This window comes from Bos mutus, chromosome 4, assembly GCF_027580195.1.
Source record: "Bos mutus isolate GX-2022 chromosome 4, NWIPB_WYAK_1.1, whole genome shotgun sequence".
In the NCBI taxonomy this organism is placed as follows: domain Eukaryota; kingdom Metazoa; phylum Chordata; class Mammalia; order Artiodactyla; family Bovidae; genus Bos; species Bos mutus.
The window spans coordinates 26,639,481-26,664,089 of record NC_091620.1 but is presented as its reverse complement, the minus strand read 5'-3'; positions in this window follow the sequence as shown (position 1 = coordinate 26,664,089).

Below are 24,609 nucleotides of genomic sequence, written 5' to 3'. Positions count from 1 at the left end.
CCATGCTGCCCATGTAGGAGGCAAGGTTTCTATCCCTGGACAAGGAGCTAAGATCTGCTGTTCAGCATGACCAAAGACTAAAAAATAAACAGGTGGATTTTAAAATAATTAAAAATTAAATTATATATATTACAATTAAATAAGTTATAGTTTTAAAGATAAATACTATAAACTCATCACTTCCTAATTATTTCACTCTATTTCAGGAGAGAATCTGCCAGCAGTGCAGGAGATCTAGGTTCGATCCGTGGTTCAGGAAGATCCTCTGGAGAAGGGAATCCAGTATTCTTGCCTGGAGGGTCCCATGGCCAGAGGAGCCTGGTGGGCTATAGTCGCAAAGAGTAGGACATGTCTGAGCGACTAAACACACACATACTCAGCTCTTAAAGATATTACATCTATGGTAACTGATATCATGTCAGCAGCTTGAAATAGGCCACAATGGGAGTATGTATACCGTAGGAGTCAGGAAACACTACAAATCAGGGTTTTCCCCGCCCCCTCCAGAGCCCCTTTTCAAAAGGCTGCTGGCATACCACTGGGCTGGCCAGCTTGTCAGAGTCTGAGAAGGTGAAGTAGTCTTTCTGGAGGACAGAAGCAACAGTTGACTGGGGACATGGGCTAGTGAGACTGCTGGGCCCCGTTGTGGTGAGACCAGGTCTTCACGGCCTGCCTGCCAAGCGTTATGGAAAGTCGTTGGCTACCTTTGTTGACGGTTTGAGTTTTCCCAGGAGCGTTCAAGGGAAGGACAAGGGAGAGAGGGAGTCTGGCGCTTGGAGCTGGAGTGTGGAATCTGAGCTGGGAAGGAAGGCATGTGAACACAGTGGGGACCGGGGGATGGAGACAGCACGGAGGCATTATGGGCTGGTGGTCCCAAAGGACCTAAGGAGCAGGGTGTTACGGGTGACCAAGCAGGTGAGCTGAAAGGGTGGGGGCTGCAGCCAGGGGCCACATGGACTGCAGGTGTTATCAGGGGACAACCAAGATCCACAGCAGGGGCTGGAATGGAGGAGAGGGCCTTGTGGGTGAGGAGTCAAGGATGTGAGAGGCTAGGAGTTCAACAGGTCATTTCCTTGCACGCTGGTGTCTCCCAGGATTGTGGCAGGACATGAAGAAGAAGGAGAAAGGAAAATGGAGAGGGAGGGAGGGAGAAAAGGACCCAAGAGAGGAAATAAAAGTGTTCTTTGAGAAGGCAAGAAAGGGAGACTAATGTGTAAAGCTGGAGGATGTTTGGGGGCATCATTTAATGATATTAAATGTCTCTATTTTAATCAAAAAGCCTAAAAGGCTTGATTGAGAGTCTAAATTACCCCAGGGACCAGGCTTAATTGCTGCCTTTGCAATTCTTAAGTTGTCATAGAAGTCGGAAATTATCAGACACTTCTGAGTGTGTCCCAAACCACAGGACAAAGGATAAGCAAGAAAATGAAGAGTGAAAAGGGCCATTCTATCGGTGCACTGGGACCACCCCTCCCAAGCATGAGTGTCTGTTCTCTGGGCTACAGTGAGGCAGGAGGCTTCAAAGGGGAGCATCAGCCAGAAGGTAGGATCTGGGACGGAATCTCAAGGAGACAAGTCTGACTCCTCCAAGGACCCAAACAGGGACCCAGGAACCCCCTCCTCAAGCTCTGGGAGTGAAGGGATGGTGGGAAGTTCTGTCAAGTTGCAGAAACCGTATCTTTCTTTTTTTTAAATATATTTCTAATTGGAGCATAATTGCTCCAATGTTGTTACAATGTTGTGTTGGTTTCTACCATACAACAATGTGAATCAGCCATAAATATACATATATTCCCTCCCTCTTGAGCCTCCTTCCCACTGAAACCATATCTTTCTCACTCAAATTTATGGGGCCTGGCCCAGTGTCTCGTATATAGTAAGTCAGCAGGTGCTCAGTCGGTGTTTGTAGAATTAAGCATATTTTATTTGTTAATTACTAATAATTATTAATAAAAAAAAGTTTCCACCAGTTGGTTGATGTGTTTCCCTTCCAGATAGATTTTAAATTTCAAATGGGAAAGGGAAGGAGATATGAGCACAGTGAACTCTTCACCAGTGGACTTCCAGCTCTCAATGGAAAGTTTTCTGGTTGGTGGAGAAAAGGTGGAAAGAACCTTTCCTTTGCTTCTCGAATTACCACAAGGGGCGTGGCTGCTCCAGAGCCTTGCGCTTGTCACCGCTCAGTTAATCCTGCAGCTACGAATGCAGGCCACCAAACTAGCGCTGTCCAATGAGCCGACCCCGGGCCCCATTCCAACCTCATCACAGCCCTTGAAGAGAGGGATGCTATTATGTCCACTGTATCAGTCAGGACCTCTGGGTTCCCAGAGGCCCCTGCGTGACACCATTGGCCAAGGCATGGGCATGGGCCACCCACCCTCCTTCACCCACAGAGTCGGAGCCTGTCAACCCACACCTGTCCCCCATGAACCCTAGGGCTGAAGTCACAGCAAGTGGCCCTCCTCTCACCAACTCAGAGCTCAGTTGCTGTGACCCTTTGGATAAACACTCACCCCATCTTGTCCCAAAACTTGTGCCAAATCACATTCTGGTTCTGGAGGTTGAGGCCAGAGATGGAAAAATCCAGATTTCACTGCCAGAAGAGCTTCAACTGGGGGGCCAGGCAGGGGTGGAAGGCAGAGAGAAGTAGAGGAAATGACTCGGAAACAGCTGAACTCTTACAGCACAAAAATCTTTCGGGTGCTGCACAGAGGTATATTTTTTTTAATGAAGCTGTACCAAGGGAATGAAAAATTGCTTATGAGCAGAGGGCATTGGCCCAGGGAGCGGTTGAACTGACAAGGCAGACAGAAGAACTGCTGGGAGGGCAGTTTGCTCAGAAGCAGCAAAGGAAACTCAGAGCACATTTTTTTTTTTACTTTAACCCCTTTTTTTTTTTTAACTTTTTATTTTCTATGGGAATACAGCCAGTTTCCAGTGAACATCGGAGGGACTCAGTCATACATTTGCATATAGCCATGCTCCCCCAAACTTCCCTCCCATCCAGGATACCATGTAACATTGAACAGAGTTCCACTGGCTATAGAGCAGGCCCTTGCTGATTATCAATTTTAAATTTAGCAGTGTGCACATGTCCATCCCAAATGCCCTAACTGTTCCTTAGCCCCATCCTTTCCCTCAGCCAACCATAAGTTCATTCTAAGTCTGTGAGTCTCCTTCTGTTTTGTAAATAATTTCATTTGTCTCATTTCTTTTTAGAGTCCACATTTAAAGGATGTCATACAGTGTTTCTCCTCCTCTGTCTGGCTTCTTTCACTCAATATGACAATCTCTAGGTCCATCTAAGTTACTACAAATGGTATTATTTCATTCTTTTTAATGGCTCAGTATTACAGGAATGGCTGAATTTAACTCAGATGACCATTATATCTACTACTGCAGGCAGGAATCCCTCAGAAGAAATGGAGTGGCCATCATGGTCAACAAAAGAGTCTGAAATGCAGTACTTGGATGCAATCTCAAAAATGACAGAATGATCTCTGCTTGTTTCCAAGGCAAACCATTCAATATCACAGTAATCCAAGTCTATGCCCCAACCAGTAACGCTGAAGAAGCTGAAGTTGAATGGTTCTATGAAGACCTACAAGACCTTTTAGAACTAACACCCCAAAAAGATGTCCTTTTCATTATAGGGGACTGGAATGCAAAAGTAGGAAGTCAAGAAACACCTGGGGTAACAGGCAAATTTGGCCTTGGAATACACAATGAAGCAGGGCAAAGACTAATAGAGTTTTGCCAAGAAAATGTACTGGTCATAACAAACACCCTCTTCCAACAACACAAGAGAAGACTCTACACATGGACATCACCAGATGGTCAACACCAAAATCAGATTGATTATATTCTTTGCAGCCAAAGATGGAGAAGCTCTATACAGTCAACCAAACAAGACGGGGAGCTGACTGTGGCTCAGATCATGAACTCCTTATTGCCAAATTCAGACTGAAATTGAAGAAAGTAGGGAAAACCACTAGACCATCCAGGTAGGACCTAAATCAAATCCCTTATGATTATACAGTGGAAGTGAGAAATAGATTTAAGGCCCTAGATCTGATAGATAGAGTGCCTGATGAACTATGGAATGAGGTTCGTGACATTGTACAGGAGACAGGGATCAAGACCATTCCCATAGAAAACAAATGCAAAAAAGCAAAATGGCTGTCTGGGGAGGCCTTACAAATAGCTGTGAAAAGAAGAGAAGCGAAAAGCAAAGGAGAAAAGGAAAGATATAAACATCTGAATGCAGAGTTCCAAAGAATAGCAAGAAGAGATAAGAAAGCCTTCTTCAGCGATCAATGCAAAGAAATAGAGGAAAACAACAGAATGGGAAAGACTAGGGATCTCTTCAAGAAAATCAGAGATACCAAAGGAACATTTCATGCAAAGATGGGCTCGATAAAGGACAGAAATGGTATGGACCTAACAGAAGCAGAAGATATTAAGAAGAGTTGGCAAGAATACACAGAAGAACTGTACAAAAAAGATCTTCACAACCCAGATAATCACGATGGTGTGATCACTGACCTAGAGCCAGACATCCTGGAATGTGAAGTCAAGTGGGCCTTAGAAAGCATCACTACGAACAAAGCTAGTGGAGGTGATGGAATTCCAGTTGAGCTATTCCAAATCCTGAAAGATGATGCTGTGAACGTGCTGCACTCAATATGCCAGCAAATTTGGAAAACTCAGCAGTGGCCACAGGACTGGAAAAGGTCAGTTTTCATTCCAATCCCAAAGAAAGGCAATGCCAAAGAATGCTCAAACTACCGCACAATTGCACTCATCTCACACGCTAGTAAAGTAATGCTCAAAATTCTCCAAGCCAGGCTTCAGCAATATGTGAACCATGAACTTCTTGATGTTCAAGCTGTTTTAGAAAAGGCAGAGGAACCAGAGGTCAAATTGCCAACATCCGCTGGATCATGGAAAAAGCAAGAGAGTTCCAGAAAAACATCTATTTCTGCTTTATTGACTATGCCAAAGCCTTTGACTGTGTGGATCACAATAAACTGTGGAAAATTCTGAAAGAGATGGGAGTACCAGACCACCTGATCTGCCTCTTGAGAAATTTGTATGCAGATCAGGAAGCAACAGTTAGAACTGGACATGGAACAACAGACTGGTTCCAAATAGGAAAAGGAGTTCATCAAGGCTGTATATTGTCACCCTGTTTATTTAACTTATATGCAGATTACATCATGAGAAACGCTGGACTGGAAGAAACACAAGCTGGAATCAAGATTGCCGGGAGAAATATCAATAACCTCAGATATGCAGATGACACCACCCTTATGTCAGAAAGTGAAGAGGAACTAAAAAGCCTCTTGATGAAAGTGAAAGTGGAGAGTGAAAAAGTTGACTTAAAGCTCAACATTCAGAAAACAAAGATCATGGCATCCGGTCCCATCACTTCATGGCAAATAGATGGGGAAACAGTGGAAACAGTGTCAGACTTTATTTTTCTGGGCTCCAAAATCACTGCAGATGGTGACTGCAGCCATGAAATTAAAAGACGCTTACTCCTTGGAAGGAAAGTTATGACCAACCTAGATAGCATATTCAAAAGCAGAGACATTACTTTGCCAAGAAAGGTTCGTCTAGTCAAGGCTATGGTTATTCCTGTGGTCATGTATGGAAGTGAGAGTTGGACTGTGAAGAAGGCTGAGCGCCGATGAATTGATGGTTTTGAACTGTGATGTTGGAGAAGACTCTTGAGAGTCCCCTGGACTGCAAGGAGATCCAACCAGTCATTCTGAAGGACATCAGCCCTGGGATTTCTTTGGAAGGAATGATGCTAAAGCTGAAATTACAGTACTTTGGCCACCTCATGTGAAGAGTTGACTCATTGGAAAAGGCTCTGATGCTGGGAGGAATTGGGGGCAAGAGGAGAAGGGGGTGACAGAGGATGAGGTGGCTGGATGGCATCACTGACTCGATGGACATGAGTCTGAGTTAAGTCTGGGAGTTGGTGAAGGACAGGGAGGCCTGGCGTGCTGCGATTCATGGGGTCGCAAAGAGTCAGACACAACTGAGCAACTGATCTGATCTGATCTGATTATTCCATTGTATGTATGTATCATATGTTCTATATTCATTCCTCTCTTGATAGATATTTAGGATGGTTCCATGTCTTGTCTATTGCAAACAGTGCTGCAATGAACATTGGAGTGCATGTATCCTCTCATATCATGTTTTTCTCCAGATATATGCCCAGGAGTGGGATTGCAGGGTCATATGTCAGAACTCAGAGCGCATTCTTAATCACTGAATTCCAGGAGGTCACCAGATTCTACTGCCACTCAATAATGTGGTCCCTAAATATGGTAGATACCAAATACAACAGTCACTAAATATTGTGGACACTAAATGCCACAGGCACTAAATATTATAGGCACTAATACTCTAGTAACTGGATCCCACACCTCAGACTAGAAATTTTTCATATTATTTCCCCAGTAGACTAGGCCTAAGGAAGACCAATGATGTTCGTTTAAAGAGTATTGTCTTGGGGCTTCTGAATTCACTTGTGAGCCCATTGGGAAGCCGGGGTAGAAGGACAACAGCCTGATGGCAGGTCAGGACTGGAGGGAGGGGAAAGGTGGAAAGGTATTCATTCATTTGTACATGAGTCCAGAAGCTGCTGGAGAAGGAAATGGCAACCCACTCCAGTACTCTTGCCTGGAGAATCCCAGGGACAGAGGAGCCTGGTGGGCTGCCGTCTATGGGGTCGCACAGAGTCGGACACGACTGAAGCGACTTAGCATCAGCAGCATCCAGAAGCTGCTCTCTCTTTCCTGGGGGCAAGTGAAATTTCTTTCCCATTTGGTTGCCCCTTTGGTGCAGAAAACCATTTCTACTCTTACTCATCTGAGACTGGGAACCAGGTAACTCCAAAGTTGCCCATGGGGACTTCCCTGGTGGTCCAGTGGCTAAGACCCCACTATCCCAGTGCAGGGGTCCAGGTTAAATCTCTGGTCAGGGAACCAGATCCCACATGCCACAACTAAAAAAAAAAAAAAGATCCCGCATATCACATATCACAGCTAAAAAGAATCTGCATGCTACAGCGAAGACTGAAGATCCCCATGTGCCTGTGGGAAACCAAGACCCAGCACAGCCAAATAAATAAAAATCAAATGAATATTTTTTAAAAATATAGGCTTCCCTGGTAGCTCAACTGGTAAAGAATCCGCCTGCAATGCAGGAGACCTGGGTTCGATCCTTGGTTGGGAAGATCCCCTGGAGAAGGGAACGGCTACCCACTCCAGTATTCTGGCCCGGAGAATTCCATGAACTGTATAGTCCATGGGGTCGCAAAGAGTCGGACACGACTGAGAGATTTTCATTTTCATTTTTAAAAAAGAAAGAAATTATTCCATGGTGAATTAAAAATAAAGTTGCCCACAGATCATTTTTGTCAAGGTTGGTATTTGTCACCAAGAAGTGTTTGGTTTTTAATTGTGTTTGGAAATTTAGAGAGGAGACGGGTTGGGGTTCTATTTTATTTAGATTTTATCCATGGCCTTTCTCCTGCGGCCTGTGGCTCTCCCTGGCAGCTCCGCATCAGAGAGACTTAGGGAGCCAGAGGAAGGCCAGGTCTTGGTGTGACAGCGGCAGGAATTCACCACAGAGAAGGGCCTCCTGTGCTGCATGGGTTCCCCTGCAGAGTCAGCATCCTACACACACACACACACACACACACACACACACACACACACACACACACACACACTCACACACATGCACACACACACACACCATCTCCATGTCTCTCTCTGCTTCTCCCCCAGCTTGCACAGGAGCACAGGATGGAGCTGTGTCCCAGGTGCATTCACAGAGTTGACCTTGCAGCTCCTGGCATCCCCCTCAGCTGTGTGAAGGGAGGTGGTGCAGAGGGAGCCAAAGCCCAGGCCTCCTGTGACTGCCCTTCCCTCCTATGGTGGGTCACAGTAGGGGGGACCCTATAGGAGTCTCCAGCACCCCAGTCTGGCCCTGCAGCAGCTTGATTCTCCCATTTGAGGGGGCTGCTCCACACTGAGGAGGGGGCTTCGGCTGCTGGCCCAGCTGAGGGACATCCAGGTGGTCATGGCTGGAGGCTCCCTGATGCCCGCTTACACTGACTTTTCTGGGGACCAAAGAGATACCAATACTCTCCAAGCCCTCAGAGTTTGCTTTCTGAAATCTTTTCCTTATCATGATACATGCTTATTGTAGAAAAGATGAAAAAATCAAAAAAATATAAAGACGACCGAAAATGGTTGTGGAGTGTCCCTTACCTGGAAGCGACCACTAGTAAACCTCCAGCATATTGTCTTCCAAGCTTCTCTGCTGCTTCTTTGCCTTCATACGGTTGAGCTCATATTGTCGTCTTACTTTTGTGCCCTGCTTGTTTTTCTTAACAGTAGATAAGACATTCTCTATGGTATTGAGCATTTCATAATGTTGTTTTAAAGGCTGTGTGTGACGGTTAATTTACTTTCATGTGTCGGCTTGACTGGCCATGGGGGCCCAGATTAAACATTATGTCTGGGTATGTCCGTGAGGTGGTTTCTGGATGAGGTTAGCATTTGAATCAGTGGACTCAGTAAAGGACCTGAATAGAAAAAAAGGGGGAAGGAAGAAAGAGGAATTTGGTGCTTTTTTTCTGCTTTACTACTGGAGCTGGAACATCTCATTTCATCTTCTCTTGCCTTCAGACTGGCTTTATACCACTGGCTCCCCTGCTTCCTAGGCCTTTAGACTTGAAGTAAATTTCACCACCGTCTTTCCTGGGTCTCCACCTTGCAGATTACAGACTGTGAGACTTCTCAGCCTCCATAATCATATAAGCCAATTCTCTGTAATGCGTCTTGGTGATCGATAGATCTCTGTCTCCAGTCTGAAGAACCCTGACTAATACAAAAGCTGTCACTGAGCCATCTCATATAGAAGAAATGAAAATACTTTCCACCTCTCAGTGGACAGAGCAGCAAAGAATTGGCAGCCTTCTTTGTTTTAATACTTTTTTTTTGTATTGCGCTGAATCTTTGTTTCAGAGAGGAGGGTTTCTCTACTTGTGGTCTGCAGGCTTCTCATTGTGGTTGTTTCTCTTGCTGCACAGCACAGGCTCCAGAGCACAGCACAGGCTCTAGAGCATGGGCTCAGTGGTTGTGGCACATGGGCTTAGGTGCCTGTAGCATATGGGATCTTACTGAATCAGGGATGGAACCCATGTCCCCTGCCTTGGCAGGAGGAGTCTTAACCACTGGATCACCAGGGAAGTCCTTCGCATTCACCACAGCAGGTGTATGAGTGCTACGGTGCACCACAGATAAACAGAACCAGTAGGAGACGCAGACACAGATACAGATACAAATAAGCCACAGTATCTATCTCATTTACAATTACTGTAAGAAATTGGTTCATGCAACTATGGATGCTGAGAAGTCCAAGATCTGAAGTTAGCAAGCTAGAGACCAGTCAGTGGTGCAAGTTCCAGTCCTAGGCTGAGTCTGAAGGCTGAATACTGATACCCCAGCTCAAAGAAAGGCAGAGAAAGAATCTCTTATCACTCAGTCTTCTATTTTATTCCAGCTTTCAACAGATTGGATGAGGTCCACCCACCCTGGGGAGAGAAATCTGCTTAGTCTTCTTGTTGTCATCACTCAGTCATGTCTGACTCTTTGTGACCCCATGAACTGAAGCACGCCAGGCTTCCCTGTCTTTCACTATCTCCTGGAGCTTGCTCAAACTCACATCCATTGAGTCATGAAGCCCTCGAACTATCTCATCCTCTGTCGGCCCCTTCTCCTTCTGCCCTCAATCTTTCCCAGCATCAGGGGTTTTTCCAATGATGTTAATTGGAAATTAACATCCAGTGATGTTTCTCATGCAGAAACACCCTCACAGACACACCCAGAATAATACTTAACCAAATAAATATCTGGGCACCCTGTGACTAAGTCAAGTTGACTCATAAAATGAAGCATCCAGCGCCTCCTTCCAGATGAAGGCATTTGTTTCCCAGCTGGCAGAGTGACTGCTCACAGCTGGGTGTCTTACCAGGAGCTATCCTCCCCCAAAGATCCCCCCCACTCAAAGCACAGGCCCCTCCCAATGACTGGTGCATGTGGGGGATGCCAGAGCCCCCTTCCCTCTACTTGGAACAACCCTGAAGGGCCCTCCCAGCTTTAGGTCTCCCCACGGGATTAGCTGGTGACTCTGTTGTAACTATATCACAGTTCAAGTCGCCTCCTGCTCACTCCTCTTCCCTCACTCCTTGGCAGATGCTGCTCTCGAAGTCTCCCCAATAATCAGACACAGATCCCTGTCTCAAGAGTTTCCCACCAGATGACCTAGCTGGAGGAGGGAGAGGCTGAGTTTCGAGGGGGAACAGAACTCTGAGCAGGGCAAGTATCCCCGTAGACAGACTCTGAAATACAATCAGAGCTTTCTGTGGGATTGGAGAGGCTGCAGCTGAGCAAGAGGTGGAGTGGGTAGAATGAGAGGATTAGGAGACAGGTGGAAACAAAGTAAGCATTGACCTAACCAACCTGCAAATATTAATCATTTAGTTGTCTCCCTGTTCACGGTGATAAATAAAAAACGTTGCAATGCATGTCTTGATTCCTAAATTCTTTCCTTCGCAGTTCTGATAACGTTTTAGGCCAGATCTTGAGCAGTGACATTATGAATGAAAGAATGTAAGTTTTCTAGAGACTACCAGAACTTTCTAAGACCCCTATTCACACTGCATTTACACAGCATTCTCTTTCAGTCAAACTCTTAAATTTATAAGAGACCCAATTTAGGGAAGGTCATTGATTCAGCTACAGAGTTAATTATTCATCTGAATTGGTTTGTGCAAAAGACTCCAGAGAGCCTACAAGAATAAATGGAAAAGCTATTAGAACTAACAGGCGAATTTAATAAAGTGGCTGCATGCAAAATTCAATAGCTTCCTCATCAACTAGCCACAACCAATTAGAAAATACAATGAGGGTGGATGGATAGAGGGAGCAGAGAAATCAGTTGAAAAACAATAACAGTAATGAAAATACCCGAGATTGACCTTACCAACAAGTGTGGGAAACAGGAAAACTAGATCTTAAAAATATATAAACTTCTCTAACACATATGAAATAGTTAGACAGAAAAGGCATGACATGTTCCTAAGTGGGAAGAGTGACTGTACCATAGGCTTAACCTATAAATTAAACACAATCCAATTAAAAGTCCAAGGACGTTTGTCATTTTCTTGTTAAACATGCCACACTTATCCTAAAGTTTACTGAGAAGAAACACAGAGTCAAGAATAGTTAAGAAAAAAATGTGTAGAGGAATGAAAAGGAATTTTATCCCACCAGCTATTAAATACACAATGAAGCTAAAATAATGCAAAAATTGGAAGACAGGTCAAGGGGATTGCAATCCTGTCAGAAGAGGCAGCATCATTTGATAAATAGTATGGAGACAGCTGGTTAACTAACTATTCGGGAGGAAAAATTATACCTTCTTTCACACCAGTCATCCAAATAAGTAAATTCCAGATGATGAAAGAGTTCAGTGTTATGGGTTGAACATATATATCCTAACCCCCAGCACCTTGGAATGTGACCTTTTCTGAAAATAGGGTCATTGCGTACGTAATTAATTAAGATAAGGTCAATACTGGCGTAGGATGGGTCCCTAATTCAGTAGGACTGGTATCCTTACAAGAAGGCGGCACGTGAAGACAGAAGCAGAGATGGGAGTTATGCAAAGCTGCAAACCAAGGAACATCTGGGGTACCAGAAACAGGAAAAGGCAAGGAAGGACCCTTCCCTAGAGGTTTCGGAGGGTGTGTGGCCCTACCAGCACCGGACTTCTAGCCTCCAAAACTGAGACAGTTCTTGAGACTTCCCTGGAGTCCAGTGGTTAAGACTCCGAGCTCCCAATGCAGGGGACACAGGTTCAATCCCTGGTTGGGGAACTAAGATCCTGCATGGTTCATGATGCCATGAACGCCAAAAAAATCAAACAAAAATGAACCACCTACTTCGTGGTACTTGGCTACAGAAGCCCAAGGAAACTAACATCGTGTATAAATTGGAACCGTTTAAATTTTTAAAGGAAATATAGGTGAAAAATGCGTGTGCTTCCAAAAGCAATAAGGACTTTATAAGCATAAAAGTGATGGGAAAAATCCAAAGGGGAAATCAATACTTGTTATACATTAAAAAACTTAAACTAACATAAAAAATAGCTTTACCCAAAACCAAAAGGTAAACAACAAACTAGGAGAAGATATAATTGCTACAACATGATAAGTGACCATTATTCTTTTTTTTAATTTTTAAAAGTTTTTATTGGGGTATAGTTGCTTTACAATGTTGTGTTGGTTTCTACTGTACAACAAAGTGAATCCGTTTATGTATACCTATATCCCCTCTTTTTTAGATTTCACTTCCATTTAGGTCACCACCGAGCACTGGCGGGAATTCCCTGTGCTATCCAGTAGATTCTCGCTAGTGATCTATTTATGCATAGCAGTGTATATATGTCAGTCTCCCAGTTTATCTCACCCACCCCTCTTCCCCACGTGGTATCATGTTTGTTCTCTACTTCTGTGTCTCTATTTCTGCTTTGCAAATAAGTTCGTCAGTACCAGTTTTCTTCCTCGGTGGATCAGGCAGTAAAGAATCTGCCCACAATGCAGGAGTCCTGGGTTCAATCCCTAGATTGGGAAGATGCCTGGAGAAGGGAATGGTGACCCACTCCAGTATTCTTGCCTGGAGAATTCCATGGACAGAGAGCCTGGGGGGCGACAGTCTGTGGGGTCACAAGGAGTCAGACATGACTGAGTGACAAACACTTTCACCACATATACCACATATAAGCAATATTATGCTATATATGTTTTTATCTTTCTAACTTCCCTCTATGACAATCTCTAGGTTTATCCACATTTCTGCAAATGGCACTATTCCCTTCCTTTTTATGGCTGAATAATATTCCACTGTACATATGTATGACATCTTCTTTGTCCATTCCTCTGCTGATGGACATTTAAGTTGATTACATGTCCCAGATATTGTAAGTAATGCTGCAATGAACACTGGGATGCAGGTATATTTTTTAATTATGGTTTTCTCTGGGTATATGCCCAGTAGTGGGATTATTGGGTCATTGCAGCCCTATTTTTAATTTTTTGAGGAACCTCCATACTGTTCTACATACTGACTGTACCAATTTACATTACCACCAACAGTGTAGGAGGGTTCCCTTTTCCCTTTATCCTCTACAGAATTTATTGTTTGTAGATTTTTTTGATGATTGTCATTCTGATCAGTGTGAGGTTATACTTCACTGTAGTTTTGATTTATATTTCTCTAATAATTAGTGATGTTGATCATCTTCATGTGTTTGTTGGCCATCTGTATCTCTTTGGAGAAATGTCTATTTAGGTCTTCCACCCATTTCTTTCATTGTGCTGTTTTTTTTTTTATTGTTCTGCTTGACCTGTTTGTATATTTTGGAGATTAATCCCTTGTCAATTGTTTCATATGTAAATATTTTCCCACTCTGAAGGTTGTCTTTTCGGTTTGTAAGTGGACATTATTCTTAATATATAAGAACTCTAAAACCCAGGAGAAAATCAGGTGAACACAAACAGAAGACTCACAGAATGTCCATGACTGTAAACATAAAAAATGTTTAAACCTATTAGTAACCAAATTCATATAAATTGGAAGATGGTCAATTTTGCCTTTCAAATTAGCCATGTGATACTACTTAATACAGATAAGGGTACAGTAAAACTGGTATGCACCCAATAATACTGTTCAAAGTTTAAATTATATTTTTAAGAATGCATTCTGGGGCTAGGTATAAATAGATATTTAAAATTCACACCCTTGATAAAGAAATTCTTCTAAAAGTCTAGCTTAAGGAAACAAACCAAATTTAGGCAAATATTTACCTATGAAGATGTTCATTCCTGCATAATTTATAATAATGACAAATTAGAAATATCCTCGTGCTCAGTCGTGTCCAATTCTTTGCAACCCTCTGGACTGTAGCCTGCCAGGCTCCTCTGTCCATGGAATTTTCCAGGCAAGAATGCTGGAGTGGGCTGCCTCTTCCTTAACCCAGGAATCAAAGCCGGCGTATCCTGCATCTCCTACATTGGCAGGCAGATTCCTTACCACTGTACCACCACTGTCCAAAAACAGGGGAATCCTGCACAACCATGTAATGTTACATTACGAAATCACTAAAGGTGGTGATTTCCATTTAATTAATGAAATAGTCACAGTAAAAATCTAAGACCAAAAAGCTCACTATTACATGTATATTATAAACTAATCTTTATAAAACACAGAACTGCAGGGGAAAAAATGGATTAAAATAAGCTGGGATATTTTATCTTCTGGGCAGCATGATTTTGGGATGTTTTAATTTTTTATTGTGTTAAATATATATATAGCATAACATTTACCATTGTAATCATCTTTAGGTAAATAACTTAGTGGCATTAAGTACATTCACAATGCTGTGTGATCATCACCACTATTTCCAGAATTCATACCGAGACTCTTATACCTTTTAAACAATAACTCCCTATGCTCCCATGCTCCCTTCTGCATCAGATCAGATCAGATCAGATCAGTCGCTCAGTCGTGTCTGACTCTTTGCGACCCCATGAATCGCAGCACACCAGGCCTACCTGTCCATCACCAACTTCCGGAGTTCACTGAGACTCACGTCCATCGAGTCAGTGATGCCATCCAGCCATCTCATCCTCTGTGGTCCCCTTCTCCTCCTGCCCCCAATCCCTCCCAGCATCAGAGTCTTTTCCAATGAGTCAACTCTTCGCATCAGGTGGCCAAAGTACTGGAGTTTCAGCTTTAGCATCATTCCTTCCAAAGAAATCCCAGGGCTGATCTCCTTCAGAATGGACTGGTTGGATCTCCTTGCAGTCCAAGGGACTCTCAAGAGTCTTCTCCAACACCACAGGTCAAAAGCATCAATTCTTCGGCGCTCAGCCTTCTGCATAGCCCTTGGTAACCCCTGTTCTATTTTCCGTCTCTACGAGTTTGCCTCTTCTAGGTACTTTATTATATACGTGGAGTCAAACAGTATTTTCCTTTTGTGGCTTTTTTCACTTAGAGCAGTGAATTGAATGTTTAGATCCCCCCCCCAAATTCATATATTGCAATATTAACCCCTGATGTGGTAATATTTGGAGATGGGAACTTTGGGAGGTGACCAGATCATAGGGTGGAGCACTCATGAAGGAGATTAGTGCATTTATCCTAGACCCCAGAGAGCTCCCTCATCCCTTCAGCCATGTGAAGTTACTGTGAGAAGGGGGCTATCAGTAGGAAATTGGACTCCCACTCAGGGTGTGTTAGTGGTACCGAATCCACCTGCCAATGCAGGAAAATCAAGAGACTTGTGCTTGATCCTTGGATTGGGAAGATCATCTGGAGGAGGGCATGGAAATCCACTCCAAGATTCTTGCCTGGAAAACCCTGTGAACAGAGGAGCCTGGTGGGCTAGAGGCCCTAGGGTTGCAAAGAGTTGGACGTGACTGAAGCAACTTAGCATGCAGACACGGAATCTGCAGCTGCCATGATTTTGGACTTCTAGCCTCCAGGTCTGTAAAAAACAATTTTCTGTTGTTTATAAGCCACCCATTCAATGGTATTTTGTTTTAGCAGCCTGAATGGACTAAGACACTTGGCACAATATTTTTAAGATTCATTCATGTTATAGCATGCATCAAAATATCATTCCTTTTTATAGCTGATATTCCATTATATGCAATTTACATACCACATTTTGTTTATCAGTCTATCCATTGGTGGACTTTTGGATTGTTTTCCCCTTTGGCTCTTATGAATAATGCTACTGTTAACATTAGTGTACAGGTATCTAAGTCTCTGGTTTCAATTTTTGGGGGGCATATACCTAGGAATAGAATTGCTGGATTATGTGATAATTACATATTTAACTTTTTGATGAATGGTTGGTTTTAAGTTTTTAAGTTTTCTTCTGCATTTTTCAGATTTTTTCTACTGAGCTTGTACTATTTTTAGCATCAAAAAAACATTTATTTTCAAATGCCTCTTCTTGTTTTTTTTCTTTTCTTTTCTCTATGCATAAGCACGCCTTCCTTGGGGTCAAACACGTGTTAGTTCCTCAGCCATGTCTGACTCTTTACAAGCCCATGGACTGTAGCCCACCTCTGGACAGGCTCCTCTGTCCATTGGGATTCTCCAGGCAAGAATACTGGAGTGGGTTTCCATTTAAGAATTGCTCAAATTTTCCCTTTAACTGACAGCAAGGGCTGCACATGCACAAAATGACTGTTTTTAAATGAACTTGGGATTTGTTTTAATCGGACATGGTGAGATGATAGACATGGAGACCATTGCTTTTTTTTTTCTTCCAGTTTTAGTGAAATATGATTGACATGCAACATTGTATAAGCTTAAGGTATACAACATGATGATTTGATATATGTCTATATTGTGAAATGATTAACACAATAAGGTTAGTTAACACATCCATCACTTCACACATTTACCATGACAACTGTTTTTTTAAGAGCCGAGTTTGTTACTTGACAATTCTCAAGGGAAGGAAGCATGCATGCTCTGCCAGGTAGGGTCATGCAGGAAGCTCCAGGGTCAGTTAGAAGACAAGAGTGAGGAGAACAGATGGGCACAAGCTTTTATTATGGTTTCCATGAGAAAGACAAGGCAAGCCAGAGCAGATAGATTTACAATTGACTGGTCTGAATAATTTCTGCAGGCTCTAGGCTAAAAGGGTGGCCCCTAGTTGTTAGGTACCTGGTCCTGGGTACCAGGGGCAGGGGCAATATTGACTTGGTGTGTGAGCCAAGGAGGTGGTTGGCTTGGATTGACTGGTTTACATATGAAAGGCATGCTCTCTGGTGAGTTGTTCACTGTCTTTAGGAATCAGCTAACCCTGAAAAGGTTGGACACAACTGGGCGACTAAACAACAACAACCCTGAAAGGGGCAGGATGATCGTGTCACATGTCAAGCCACAGGTCGGGCCAGATGATCAAGCCCCACATGTCAAAGTATCATGAAATTGAACCCAGGTCTCCCGCATTGCAGGCAGATTCTTTACCAGCTGAGCCACAAGGGAAGCCCTAGAATACTGGAGTGGGTAGCTTATCCCTTCTCCAGTGGATCTTCCCAACCCAGGAATCAAACCGGGCTCTCCTGCATTACAGGTGGATTCTTTACCAACTGAGCTATCAGGGAAGCCAGAGAAAATTAAAAACCTTATTAATACAGTGATGTACATGCAAGGTTTCTCTTTTTAGCAGTTTGTAATAGCAAAGATTAGAAACCAATGGAATTGCCACCAAATAAGGAGTAGGGTAAATAAGTGCTGGTAAAAAAAAATACAATCAAATGCTATGCAGCCATGAAAAAGAATGGAATGTCTCCAAGACATGTCATAAAAAGGAAAAACCTTGGTGGAAATCACCAAGTGCAATATTCTCCACTGTACATACCTAGGTGCTTGTCAGTACAGAATCTCTCTAGAAGGACCCACAAGAATCCCTGATGGTGGTGCCTCTAGGGAAGGGAACTCAGTTGCTGAAGACCTAGGTTAGGAGGGACAGAGGAGCAGTATCTTTTAAACTGGGGCTTGGTATCTAGAATGTGAGCTCCACGGTGGTAGGAGCTCAATTCTATTCAGCGCTTTCTGCCACTCCTGCTGCTGCTGCTAAGTCACTTCAGTCATGTCCGACTCTGTAAGACCCCATAGATGGCAGCCCACCAGGCTCCCCCGTCCCTGGGATTCTCCAGGCAAGAACACTGGAGTGGGTTGCCATTTCCTTCTCCAGTGCATGAAAGTGAAAAGGGAAAGTGAAGTCGCTCAGTCATGTCCGACTCTTAGCGACCCCATGGACTGCAGCCCACCAGGCTCCTCCACCCATGGGATTTTCCAGGCAAGAGTACTGGAGTGGGGTGCCATTGCCTTCTCTGTCTGCCACTCCTAGAGGTGATCAATTAACACTTGCTGAGTGAAAGAAGGTCTGACCTCTCTCGGGCCTCAAAGATCATTAAATAAGCATGCTAACAGCACCCACCTCCTGATCTTGTGGGGACTGAAGACACTCATGCTCATGAAACTCTACACGATGGCTGGAAAAAACCAGGAACTTTATAATGTTAGTTATTAGTTAACCCAATATTAATAACTAATATTGGGTTATGTTTTGACAAAGAAGACTGTTCCCTTACAGCAAAATTGGCAAGTAGGCATCCCCTCACATGCCAGCTTCAATTGTTGATATGCTTGCCTGGACTGTTTTGTTGAAAAGGATCTTGAGGCTGGATGGCAGGAGTGACAAATGAGTTAGCAACGATTGCCCCGAGCAAAGGAGCAAGTAGGGTGGCCTGGGTGCCCCATCTTTGCTGTCTCCTTACAGCACTCCTAACCACAGACCTCCTCAAATGGCATAGCCAGCTCCTCACAGAGTAAAACATCCAGACAAGACAGATGCATCCTCCTGGCAATTTTAGGAGGCAGGACTGTCTCCAATGAGGGCAGGTTGCCCCGAGAGCAGAGCCTCGCCCACGTATCTGTGCCTCCCTGCACAAGTGAGGCCACCCCTCCCGTGAGGACAGGCAGTGGGCTCTGGGCTCTGGACTCCAGGCAGGAGAGAGGTGGAAATTAGCCAGTCCTCTGGAGATGGGCAACGTCCTTCTGGGACAATCATCCTTCCTCCTCATCCCTGTGAATTCACTCAGGTCACTGAGGGCAAAAGACCTCCCAGAGCCTTCTTCCCCAGATGTTGCGGGTCCCCGCCGTCAACGTCCACACTCCCCTACAACAGCACTTTCATTCACTTAGTGCTAACAACTTTGCAAAGTGGCTTTATTGCCTCTACTGGCTCAGATGGTAAAGCATCTGCCTGCAATGCGGGAGACCTGGGTTCGATCCCTGGGTCCAGAAGATCCCCTGGAGAAGGAAATGGCAACCCACTGCAGTACTCTTGCCTGGAAAATTCCATGGATGGAAGAGCCTGGTGAGCTACAGTCCATGGGATCACAAAGAGTCAGACATGACTGAGAGACTTCACTTTCAAATAGAAGACGGGAGAGTCTGAGTGATTTGTCCAAGACCACCCCTTTGCCCCTTGGCCTTTTATTCTGGGAAGAGAGACTGTGAACGTGGGCAGAGGGTGAGTTTTCCAGCACTTCCTGTCCTCCAGAATTTGGAATCTGTGGGGAGCAGCCCTCGAATCTTTTCCCCTTTTGTCCCTCGCCTGCTTAGAACTGCTCAGATCTTTCACTGCTTCCTTGGGAAAGTAGAACATGGGTCCCTTGTTAAAACCCTAAATTGCCTAAATCTCACCAAGGAGCTCAAACCCCAGAGGCCCTGCAGCGGGTCCCTGGGAGTTGTATGGATGCTCCCCCAATACCATCCCAGCCCCAGAAAATTCATGCCTCCTGAAAAGACAGAGGACCTGTTGGGGGCCACCCCTGGAGGGCACCCTCAATGCATTCTCTTAAGTGCCTGCTAGCTACCAAGTATGCCTGGGGTTGGGCAGATGGAAGGAAAGTCACCCCACCCCACCCACCCTCCTGCAGCTCACACCCTAGCGCAGAAGGCTGGCCCAGTAATAGACTTTCAAGGGCACCGTGGAGGGCATCATAGGTGCCCTGGGTTCTCAGCTAATTAGTCAAGTGTGAACATGCATTCCAAGCTGTGTGACAATGCATGGGGTGTTTGTGGCAGACACTGAGCTCCCTGTCCCAGAAGGTCTGCAAGTGGAGGGAAAGGGACCTCTAGCCTTCCTATACAGACTTAAGTCCCTTCTGTCCTCTTCTTCTGGCCCCTGGCCTTGGGGGTAGGGACAGGATATGCATTGTATTCAACAGGATAATCCTCAGTGCATGCCTGACACAGAGTACGTGGTCACCAATTGTCTGCTGCTGCTATGAACCTTTATATATTTGAGTTTAGTGCATCCATCCTCTTGCAGAGACAAAGAGAGGCAAAGGGTTCTTCCCCTTCGCCAGCTGCACCCGCGCACAGCTGGCCGTGGGCAGGAAAGCCCGGCTGGCAGCTGTCCCCACAGACGGGAGCAAGGGTCTGTGATTTCCTGAGCAGCCACTTCAATCCTAATGTCCCTTTAATAGTCCTCGTCAAATTGCCATGGCTCTCCCCAGAGGTTTTCATACGATGGAAAATAAATAGCCATTATCTGACCTCCAGGGGAATGGAGATGTCTGCAGAATTCCCGGAAAGGCAGTTATAAAACTGAGTAGCGTCAATCTGTCCTTTCGGTATTTACAGCCCCAATGCCAACAGAAGGTATGGAGCCCTGGCGACTGCTAAAGAAATCACAAAATAAGTGTAGTAGGCTCTCAAATTCTCTCTTCACCTGTTTTGATGTATATGAGTACATCTGGCTTCATAGCCAAAAAGAGAGAGAGAAGCGGGGGGAGAGAGAGGAAAACAACTACAAAAAGACGTGAAGACTGTTGTCTGTTGGCCTGGGGTTGGGGGGAAAGGAGCTGGGAAGCAAAGGACTTTAAACTGTTCACTGCTTCCAAAGAATGTGTGACAATGAAAATGTCCTTCCTTTTCTTATCATGTAATTTGAAAAAGAGAAACCATTTTTTTTTACCCTAAAAACACATGGTGTACCCGGGAAAAAGTATTTTCAAATAAAAGTTCCTTTTAGAGTCCCCAGAGACAGAGCCCTGGGCCAGGTCAGAGACCTGCTCTGGTCCTATCTCAGCTGCCAAGGGTTCCTAGGACAGAGTCATTCTGTTTCCATCAGCTGTAAGACGGGGATGGGAACAATCACCCCGTGGTGATCCAAGCCAGGATTGTTGTGAAGATCACCTGAGATGAGCGATATGAAAGCCCTGCCCAGCCAGTCTTCATGAGAAAGGAGCAATGCTCAAACCCAGTGGCCACCAAGGGGGCCATGATCACAAGGCTGCAAAACTGAACTAAATGCCTGTCACAGCCAGACCACCTTCCCTTAGGCAAGTTTCATCTATTCTCACATGACTGGGCTGTCCTCAGCCTGCCTGGGAAGGGCCGGGAAGGGAAATGAGAAATGCAGTGTGGACTTCCCTGCTGGTTTAGTGGTTAAGACCCTGTGCATCCATCGCAGGGAGTGTGGATTCAATCCCTGGTGGGGGAACTAAGGTCCTACATGTCATGTGGTGCAGGCAAAAAAAAAAAAAAAAAAAAAGTTGTGACTGTTTTTGTTGGACTTCCCTGGCATTCCAGTGGTTTAGACTCTGCACTTCCACTGCAGCAGGGGCACAGGTTCGATCCCAGGTCAGGGAACTAGGGTCCCACCTGCTGTTTGGCTTGAGCAAAAAAACCAGATGTTTTTCTTCATGGTGTCTTCCCCATCATTAGCAAAGCTTCAAGCCAGGAGGGGATGGAGGGGCCCACCATCTGCCCACTACTTCACCCCAGGGTTTCATCTGCACACTCCCATGGGTGGATGGCCCCGAGAAAGTCTGGAGCCCCAGGATGAAGTTGACTGGCCACCCCTCAGCCCTGCCTTTGCCCACACTCCACTATTTTGATCCAGAGGCCAGTGTGGCTGTGGCCCTGTCCCTCTCAACAGTCATAGGCTCTTTGGGGCCACATCCTGCCATAGCTGGTGACAGCCAGAACAAGTGAAGCCCATGCTCCTTCAAGAAACTCTTTTTATGCAAAGGGGGACATGGAGGCCCTGAGGGGGGCAGGTTAGGTGGCAGCAGAGATCAGAGGAGGACAGAGCACTGGTCTGGGTATCAGATGATCTGGGCTTGTATCCCAGCCCCGTCCTGTGCCGGCTCCTCTGTCTGGGCCTCAATTTGCCGTCTCCAAAAGAGATAGTGCTCTCTGGCCTGCCTAACACATAAGGTGGGTCTGGGGTCTGATGTAACGAGGGAGTTACACCAGAGTTGACCCTGCTGGCTTGGGAGGAGCCAGAGCACTCTGCCTCGGAGTTGTTCTTTTCCTCTGCATTGTTGTTGTTCAGTAGCTCAGTCGTGCCCAACTCTTTGCGACCCCATGGACTGCAGCACGCCAGGCCTCCCTATCCTTCACCATCTCCCGGAGCTTGCTTCATGGCATTACCCCCTCTAAAGATACAGGCCTACTTTGTTCCCTAGGGCCCTGCAGCAGCGGTATCGTGAGGGCAGGACAAGCACATATACTCCAGCAACTGATGGCCACTGCACTCCTGGAGGAGGGGTGTTTGTTGGGGCACTTTTAAAAGAATATTATCTATAATTCTAACTACAATTTTGCATCCAACTCCAAAGGGTGTGTTTTTTTCCCCATACTAAGCAATTTTCCAACACCAGCTGGGTGTCCTACATTCCAACTGAATTCTGACACTATCTACTTGGAGATAGCATCGGATCCTGCAGGTTAAAGGCCCAGTCCCCTAAGACTGCTTCCCACCCCCAAATCCAGAAACCAATCACACATTTAGGATGTTACCTGTGCTTCTAACCAATCGGAGGTTCCAGTGACCCCCTCCTAATTTGCTAGAGCAGCTCACAGAACCCAGAGAAACTAGATTACCAGTTAATCCTAAGAGGATGTAACTCAGGAACAGCCAGATGGAAGAGACGCACAGGACAAAGCACTGAGAAGGGGCAGGGGGCTTCCATGCCCTCTCTAAGTGAGCCAGCTTCTTCAGCTCCTTTCACGTTTATCAACCCAGAAGTCCTCAGAACCTTGTTCTTCCAGGTTTCCATGGAGGCTTCCTCAAAGAGGTGTGATTGATTAAATCCCTGGCCACTGACGATGGAATCTTCAGCCTATTTCCCTGCATGGGAGATGGGAGGTGAGGCCTGAAAATTCCAACCCTCCGATCTCTGGGTTGGCTCCGCTGGCATCTTTATGGATGTTCCAAAAGTCACCTTATAACAAGACACCTCTTTTGCTCCCTGCACAGCAAGTTCCAAGAGTTTTAGGACCTCTGTTCCACGAACAGGGACAAAGATCAAATATACATTTCAAATTATAAATCACAATATTACACTATCTTATAAGAAGGGTACACCTAAATCCTCTCATAGGAACAATGTTCTGGACTTCTTCCTCCATCTGAGGTGCCAACTACCACGATAGGGTCTTCCCCAACACAGGTTAAAATAGAAAGCATCTGTCCTGCAGTAGCTTCCAAGGGGAAAACCTCATCAGAAGCCCAGCACCTGAGTATCTTTTGGTTGAAAAATGCATGCAGACAATGGAGTGGCAGACCCCGGACAGAGGAAAGTAAGAGGGGAAAATAGTGAGGTTGAGAGTGAGAAGGTGACACTTGAGAATCAGCTTCTTAATAAGGTTTCTGCACACAGCCTTTAATGTACAGCCCTGTACTTAAGGACTGGGAGTCCCTCGGGCAGAGGGAGACAGGAATGGGATGGGCGCCAGACACAAGGCAGATTGAGCAATATCTGAGGGAAGTTGCTGGTGGACTGAGGCTCAGACAGTAGTCCAGGGAAGATGAAAATGAGAGACAGGAACTGACATTAATTGAACACCTACTATGAGGAACAAGGTTGAACTAGAAAGAAAAAAGGAAATACTTCAAATGATAGGCTGGGGAGAGGTCACTACAGCAGGTGACTGCTGTACCCCTTATCTTCATCATCCTTATTAGCAATCACTAAGGGCACATCGGCCATGCCCTGGGGCTGGGATGGCCATCATGGGTTCAGTCTACTCGGGGAGGTCAGACCCAATGAAATGCCTAGTCAGCTAGCTGCATATATTGTCGAAAGAGTAGGACACCAACCAGAAAGTGTCAGGGACCTGGGAAGGGACTGCAATGCCCTGCGGTGGATGAAGTTCCCAGGGAGAAATGGTAGATATGAGTGGAGAGGGACAAATTGGCATGGACAAGGGACAGCAGAGAGAACACAGGTGGCATGCTCAAGGGACTGTGACCAACAATTTATTATTCTTTTTCTATCACTTTGTATTTTGGATCCCTTTCACATACATCACCCCAGGAAATGACTCTGCTGTCCTTCACAAACCCCGCTAAACCCTGGAACAGATGGCCTTCTGTTCCAGGGAGTTCAATGGAGTTAAATGAATTCCTACTATGGGTAAATCATTGTTAAGTATTGCAGGGTATATAGAAAAGTGTAAAATATAGTCCCTGCCCTCAAAGACAAAAAGGATTTCCCTTCTGTCAAAAGGCCAGGGAAGGAGATCCCAGGATGACTCTGCAGCAGTGAAGTCTTATGTCTGACAAAAGGCAGCAGGCTCTGGGTGGCGTGGACAAGCCCGAGGAAAATTGGATTTACCATCCATCAAGATGCTCCATTTGGGGGTGGTCCAAAAGGTTATTCTGGTGACTCTGCAGTTTCCTTCTCAGAATTGGTTACCGAGCTCGAGTCAGTCTGTCCTCCACATTCTTCCCACTATATTACTCCACAAACACAGAAGCCAGTCTGCAGCCAAACACTAGTTCAGAATCAAAAGCCAAAGTCACTGTAGATGTACTTATAACTCATCCACCGCCGGGCCACTGAATAACATCCCAATCAATGAGCAGTCTCGGACTTTGCAATTAATCCTGGAGAGGAAGAGG